Source organism: Schistocerca piceifrons, chromosome X, assembly GCF_021461385.2.
Source record: "Schistocerca piceifrons isolate TAMUIC-IGC-003096 chromosome X, iqSchPice1.1, whole genome shotgun sequence".
In the NCBI taxonomy this organism is placed as follows: Eukaryota; Metazoa; Arthropoda; class Insecta; order Orthoptera; family Acrididae; genus Schistocerca; species Schistocerca piceifrons.
This window is the reverse complement of record NC_060149.1, coordinates 215927226-215935147: the sequence shown is the minus strand read 5'-3', so window position 1 is coordinate 215935147 and position 7922 is coordinate 215927226.

The window sequence follows — 7922 nt, the reverse complement described above, 5'->3', positions numbered from 1 at the left end:
TTTGTAGAAGTCCTTGTCCGGGTATAAAACCGTATTGCTTTCTTCTTGTGCCGTTCCAGCACTTCGTCTTCTTCGGCTGCCTCGTGGAGGTATCCACGAGGGAACTGCGAGTGCACATGGAAGACCCGTCTCAGGATCTTGTTTTACAGACACTGGAGGCGTTGAATATGTGTCCTCGCTGCGCTGCCCCAGACCTCACACGCATAATCAAACAGCGGTCATAGGTAGAGTCGAAATACGAGAAGGCCGTTCTCCGGCGACAGCTCCGATTGTTCGTTTAGGAATGGGTAGAGTGCGCCCATCCGTTGGATGACCTTTATCCTCACGTCTTCAATGTGAGGCTTCCACGTCAACCTTTTATCCATGAGGACCCCCAGGTAGCGGACGGTGTCACTCCATGGAATTTCAACATCGTAGAGGCGGAGTCTTCTTTCCAGTGCAGTCCTCTTCCTCGTGAAGACAATGGCCTGTGTCTTCGCCGGGTTAAACGCAATAAGCCATTTTGCAGCCCAATCTTGCAAGGCGTGGCAAGCTGCCTGAAGGTTAGGGATCAGCACCTCGCGCCGGCGACTTCTGGAGAACAACATCGTGTCGTCCGCGTAGACAGCTTTTTCGACCCGTGGAGGTATTGGCAGGTCCGATGTGAACACGCAGTAGAGTACTGGCCCGAGGACGAGCCTGTGAAGAAAATTTGAAGAGCATGCTAAAGAAATGTGCATGTGCAAAGAATATATGGATCTCATAAGAAACCATTCTAACTGATGACTGTGCAAAGAGCAGAGTAATATGCCGTTATGAACTCAAGTACCCAGAGAAAATTTTCAATTTTTCAGAATCCAGAATGTCTTCAATGATATATGGAGGTGCAGCTGCTGGAATGCTGCCTCGATTTGTGGGATATAAAGCCACCCAACTATGAAATACCTGTATGGAAGGAGGTAAGACCGTCTCCTCTAAAGCACTAAATCAAATTTCTTTGATTCTTTCACTTTTAACGACTGGTTCAAAAGTCTCATGTTGCCAAAATTGAAGAAATTACAGAAATTTAAGGTTATCATTGGTAAATTCTGTCCATCTTTTACAATGTTATAAGTGTCTTCAGGGCGAAGGTCGGCGGCCGGGTATAAGTGCGCATGCCGCGAAGAAGCGCTGACGGCTCATCAACAAGATATGACAACGCCCCATACCTCAGTGAACCACGGCTGCATGCTGTGCTGGCGGCAGCCTAAATATTCCGTGATACAGTGCGGATCCCACCTCAGCGCTCTCGAAGGCAGCCTATCGCACACTCAGGTGGAGACTGTAGACTGTGGTCCAGGATGACAGTTGGCGCGAAGACTAGGCCCTGGTCATCCGCCATGTATCGACCAAGACTGCACGAGTAGGCCTGGAGGCTGTGGGAACGTGTCACGCCTGCTTTGGGAAGATGGCAGTTTGTAGATCATTTATGATGATCTGTAGTGGAGGAGGGCAGGCCACACACCAGTCTTCTCATCCGCAATGGCCTAGTAGCTAGCTATGGCAGACCATGGTTCTGCCATGCAACAGGTTTGCTGCACCTTGGTGGTGAAGTCAGCGAGCAGGTAGCAGGCAGACCATCATAGAGTGTCATTCTCTTTGTTTCTAACAAGACAGAGAGAATGGCAGCACAACTGAACATGTCTTTGAGCTCCAAAAGCCTCTTTATTTAAAGGCCAAGCCTGTGCCTTTGGTGCAGTGGCTCTGGGTGTTTGAGAAGAGTCATTCAGAATGTCAGTAAGGTGTATCACCAATGTAACAGACGTCAGGGCAAGACACAAGTATTGCCTCACATCTTCCAGGCGAGGAAAGCAGAAATACAAACGTTGCAGTGCTACATAACAAGGTATGGCGCAGTAACACTAAATAACTTCAGTGCTAGGGCATCCCTGCAAAGTCAAATGTAGGCGGAAATATCCGAGGAGCTCAGCAGCCCAGAATAATGATTGAATTGACATACCTAGGCAAGGACTGCTGGTGGGACCGATAAACAACCCTCGTTTATCAGTCTCACCAAGATGTGTGGCAATACTTGCGGCTTGCCCTGACATCTGTTACATTGATGATACACGTTACCGACATTCCGAATGGCACATAGGTCCAGAGCTAGATTTCTCTGTTCTGAGCTTGCTGTGTAGCATAAAATTAAGCTACTGCACAACCCTCCTTCCCTGTTTCAAAAAATTAGTCCCAAATTTTGCCTTTTGTAATCGACTGCAACTATATTTTAGGTCTACTTACATAATTGCCCATTGTGCCCATTGTACCACATGTTTTGCTCATGTGAGATGACTTATATAGACTGTATCTTTCTTTAATAATTCTGTACCATTAGTCTTAAGTTTTGGGTAACTGGACCCTTTTCTACAGTTATGCTACATTATCCTTATTTTTTTCTTAGTCCGTGTTTCTTGTGTTATGCTAGTTAAACACGCGACAGGTATTTGGTGTGTCACTAGGTCTGTAGAATGGATACTTCTAAAAGTACTTCTCAGAATAAGTAAGTATGCAAAGTGCTATAAGAAACATCGAAAGACTAGTGGTCATAATGCTTATGGTCACCAAATTTTGGTGTCAGTTTTATTGATATTGCTAAATGTGTTGCAACATTTGCCCCATGGAGGTTTTGCTTTGCTGGTATGTTATTAGTATGTCTAAAGAGTGTATGATAGCAGGATTCAGAGTGTTAAGGTAGGTTAGTTTTTGCATTGGCAGTACTCTCGATGATTTCTCTGGCCAATGCGATGCAGAGTCATTAGTCGGAGTACAGCCGTACCCATGAGCATAGATGGGAGGCAGATGTTTGTCCCGGATATCTCACAAGTTGTGCCGTTCACCAAAATACCACTATTACATAACTCGAACTTTACCATGCCTAGAGGTTTTCCATTCTTATAACAATTCATGATCACAGTTTCTGGTACAATAACTGATTATATCCCATGTGACAATATTTCTTTCTGGCACTCCGTCGCCTCTGTTTTTCCCAGAAACTGTTGCACTTCACATGACTGTGTGTAAGCCTGCACTTCTCTGTTTGGAAATATGGGGATATTTTTTCCTTGAAACACTCTTGTAGGTGCCTTAGTGACATAAGAGCATGAGCTTCTCTATGCCCATAAATTATTAACACCTCTTGCGTCTTTAGTATTGGCTGTTCTCAGGCTCCACGATGTGATGGGTTACCAAAAAGTGTCTGCAAGATGGGTACCGAGAAACCTGACCATGAATCACAAGAATGCAAGAACTGGAATCTGCCTCGATTTCTTGATATGGTTTGTGTGAGAGGGAAATGGGTTCCTGTTCATAATCATCACAGGTGATGAGATATGAGTGCAACACATTACTTCAGTATCCAAGGCTGCCTCAGTGACATTGAAGCATCCCAGTTTACCAGTGAGGAAAAAATTTAAAGTGTGACCACCACAGGAAAGGTTGTGGCCACAGTGATCTGAGACACGAAAAGTGTTATTCTCCTTGATGTCCCCCATCAAGGGATCATCAGCACAGCATGCTGCCTCAACACCCTCACCAAACTCAGGTCCATCATTCAACTAAAGAGATCAAGGCTCTTGACTGGATGTGTTGTGTGCTCTTGGACAAAACACAAAAGCACACACAGTTAGGCTCACACAGGATAAGATTCGTTGCCTCAGATGGGAGAAATTGGATCATTTTGCCCATAGCCCTAATCTTGCACCATCAGACTTTTACCTGTTCCCTGCATTGATATGTACACTCTTGGGACATCACTTCCTGACCAGTGCTGAGGTGGAGCAAGCTGTTTGACAGTTTCTTGGCCGGCCGGAGTGGCCGAGCGGTTCTAGGCGCTACAGTCTGGAACCATGCGACCACTACAGTCGCAGATTCGAATCCTGCCTCGGGCATGGATGTGTGTGATGTCCTTATGTTATTTAGGTTTAAGTAGTTCTAAGTTCTAGGGGACTGATGACCTCTGATGTTAAGTCCCATAGTGCTCAGAGCCATTTTTGACAGTTTCTTGCATCACAGGGCACTGAGTTTTACCATAGTGATTTCTTCAAAATGGTTGCATGCGATGTCGAATGTCTCAGTGTTGGTGGCAACTGTCAAAAGATAGTGCAATGTGTTCATATCATGATGCGATGGTGTATTTGTCTTTCGCAGTAAAGTTTCATAGAGTAGCTGGGAAGGACAGTAAGCAGTGGACATGTCAATATATGGCTCAGAGCCATTTTTGACAGTTTCTTGCATCGTAGGGCACTGAGTTTTACCATAGTGATTTCTTCAAAATGGTTGCATGCGACGACGAATGTCTCAGTGTTGGTGGCAACTGTCCAAAGATAGTGCAATGTGTTCATATCATGATGCCATGGTGTATTTGTCTTCGGCAATAAAGTTTCATAGTGTAGCTGGGAAGGACAGTAAGCAGTGGACATGTCGATACCAGGGTATAAAGTCTTTGCAAATTACATTCCGTGTACTCTGTTGCACAGTAACTGTACTTAGTAGACAGGTGCGTGAAACAACATTCGAAGATGTCAGTATTTGAGAGAGGATGTGTAGTTGGGCTCAAAGATGCTAGTACGAGTGATTGCTCAAGATTTGAGTAGGAGTGATGCCACTATTCGACAATGTTGACAGGAATGGGAGAACCATGGCCCAACACAGCCTCAAGAAGAGAGCAGTCGACCTAGACAGATGACAGAAAGAGAGGACTGGGCAATCGCGAGAGAAGCACTCAGTGCTGTGAATTCATCATCATCATATATCTGACGTGCGACTGGTGCTTCATTGACAACAAGGACCATTAATATGCGGCTCACAGAAAGGGGGCTGAACTCATAGTGCCCCTTGCGCCGACTACCTTTGACCTTTGCACACCAATAAGCCCATTTGCAGTGGTGTCAGGCACATTCGGCCTGGAATCTCTTTAATTGAAGTAGAATTGTCTTCTGTGCTTTGAAATGAGCTCCAATGACCAGCAAAGACGTGTCGGGAGACGCCCTGGACAACAGCAGGATTCCAACCTGACTGCTGCTGGCCAGGAGTGATGATCTGGGGTGCCATTTCATTTCTTAGGAGGATCTCTTTGCTTGTCATCTGTGGAACGCTTGCAGCACCGCGATACGTCAGTGACTTTCTGTGCCCTGTTTTGTTGCCCTTAGTGGCAAACCGTCGTGGGCTTGCTTTTCAGCAAGATAATGCCCACCCATGCACCGCGAGAGTTTCTACTGTTTGTCTTCATGCTTGTCAAACCCTGCCTTGGCCAGCAAGGTCACGGGACCTCTCACCAATTGAAATCGTTTGGATCATTATGAGCAGGGCCCTCCAAGCAGCTATGGATTTTGATGATGTAACGCGCAAATCAGACAGCATTAGGCATGATACCCCTCAGGAGAACATTCAACAACTCTATCAAAAATGCCAAGCTGAATAACTACTTGCATAAGAGCCAGAGATAGACCAACCCATTATTGAATTGCTCAATTTGTGAAGCTCTTCCTCTTAAATAATCCAATTTTCCTGAAATTGTAATAATTTGTTTCTCTGTTCACGTGCATCAAATCTACGGCTTTCCGTCAGTTCAGATGAATCCTTCGTGGTGCGTCTTTTTTATTGTTAAGTCCCCTGTAAATCTTCAAACAATTTGTAAAACCTAACTATTTTTGCCAAGCATTTGATCGTATACTGTGCTGTTTGACGTGTTTGTCAAGAAGAGATAGTGTTTTACGTGTTTGCTTTGAATTTGGACTGACGGAAGGTTTGAGAAAATGGCAGACGTCTTTTGTGCCGATGATACGCGGTATATATTCGGCGAAAAGCTGCTTTATTACAATTTATCTCATTGTATCGTGGGTTTCTACAACTATATAAAATACGATCAAGGATAAAAACAATACAGCATTGACAGTTGCAAAAATGGTAGTGGTATCACATCTGTCCCAGCCATGTAATAGGTAGGAAGATGTTATGAACAAAATCAGTATTTTACGCATAACATACAAGTGAGATTGCAATGACATAAAAGAAATCGAAGTTCGGTTGTTTCATGGACGATGTGGGCTATATGTTTCCGCTTAGCGATAGTTTAATGAACTGCGATTAGAAGACCAAGTAGAAGGGTGTAAATTTTGGCATACTGTGCTTGTGTCCCCCCATGAACCATGGACCTTGCCGTTGGTAGGGAGGCTTGCGTGCCTCAGCAATACAGATAACCGTACCGTAGGTGCAACCACAACGGAGGGGTATCTGTTGAGAGGCCAGACAAACATGTGGTTCCTGAAGAGGGGCAGCAGCCTTTTCAGTAGCTTCAAGGGCAACAGTCTGGATGATTGACTGATCTGGCCTTGTAACACAAACCAAAACGGCCTTGCTGTTGTGGTACTGCGAACGGCTGAAAGCAAGGGGAAACTACAGATGTAATTTTTCCCGAGGGCATGTAGCTTTACTGTATGGTTAAATGATGATGGCGTCCTCTCGGGTAAAATATTCCGGAGGTAAAATAGTCCCCCATTCGGATCTCCGGACGGGGCCTACTCAGGAGGATGTCATTATCAGGAGAAAGAAAACTGGCGTTCTACAGATCGGAGCGTGGAATCTCAGATCCATTAATCGGGCAGGTAGGTTAGAAAATTAAAAAAGTGAAATGGGTAGGTTAAAGTTAGATAAAGTGGGAATTAGTGAAGTTCAGTGGCAGGAGGAACAAGACTTGTGGTCAGGCGAATACAGGGCTATAAATACAAAATCAAATAGGGGTAATACAGGAGTAGGTTTAATAATGAATAAAAAATAGGAGCGAGGGTAAGCTACTACAAACAGCATAGTGAACGCATTCTTGTGGCCAAGATAGACACGAAGCCCACGCCTACTACAGTAGTACAAGTTTATATGCCAACTACCTCTGCAGATGACGAAGAAATTGAAGAAATGTATGATGAAATAAAAGAAATTATTCAGATAGTGAGGGGACAGGAAAATTTAATAGTCATTGGTGACTGGAATTCGATAGTAGGAAAAGGGAGAGAAGGAAACGTAGTAGGTGAATATGGATTGGGGGGAAGAAAGAAAGAGGAAGCCACCTGGTAGAATTTTGCACAAAGCACAACTTAATCATACCTAACACTTGGTTCAAGAATCATGGAAGAACCCTGGAGATACTGACAGGTTTCAGATAAATTATATAATGGTAAGACAGAGATTTAGGAACGAGGTTTTAAATTGTAAGTCATTTCCAGGGGCAGATATGGACTCTGGCCACAATCTGTTGGTTATGAACTGTAGTTTAAAACTGAAGAAACTGAAAAAAGGAGGAAATTTAAGGAGATAGGACGTGGATAAACTGACTAAACCAGAAGTTGTACAGAGTTTCAGGGAGAGCATGAGGGAACAACTGACACGAATGGGGGAAAGAAATACAGTAGAAGAAGAATGGGTAGCTTTGATGGATGAAATAGTGAAGGCAGCAGAGGATAAAGTAGGTAAAAAGACGAGGGCTACTAGAAATCCTTGGGTAACAGAAGAAATATTGAATTTAATTGATGAAAGAAGAAAATATAAAAATGCGGTAAATGAAGCAGGCAAAAAGGAATACAAACGTCTCAAAAATGAGATCGACAGGAAGTGCAAAATGGCTAAGCAGGGATGGCTAGAGAACAAATGTAAGGATGTAGAGGCTTATCTCACCAGGGGTAAGACAGATACTGCCTACAGGAAAATTAAAGAGACCTTTGGAGAAAAGAGAACCACTTGAATGAATATCAAGAGCTCAGATGGAAACCCAGTTCTAAGCAAAGAAGGGAAAGCAGAAAGGTGGAAGGAGTATATAGAGGATATATACAAGGGCGATGTACTTGAGGACAATATTATGGAAATGGAGGAGGATGTAGATGAAGATGAAACGGGGGAGATATGATACTGCGTGA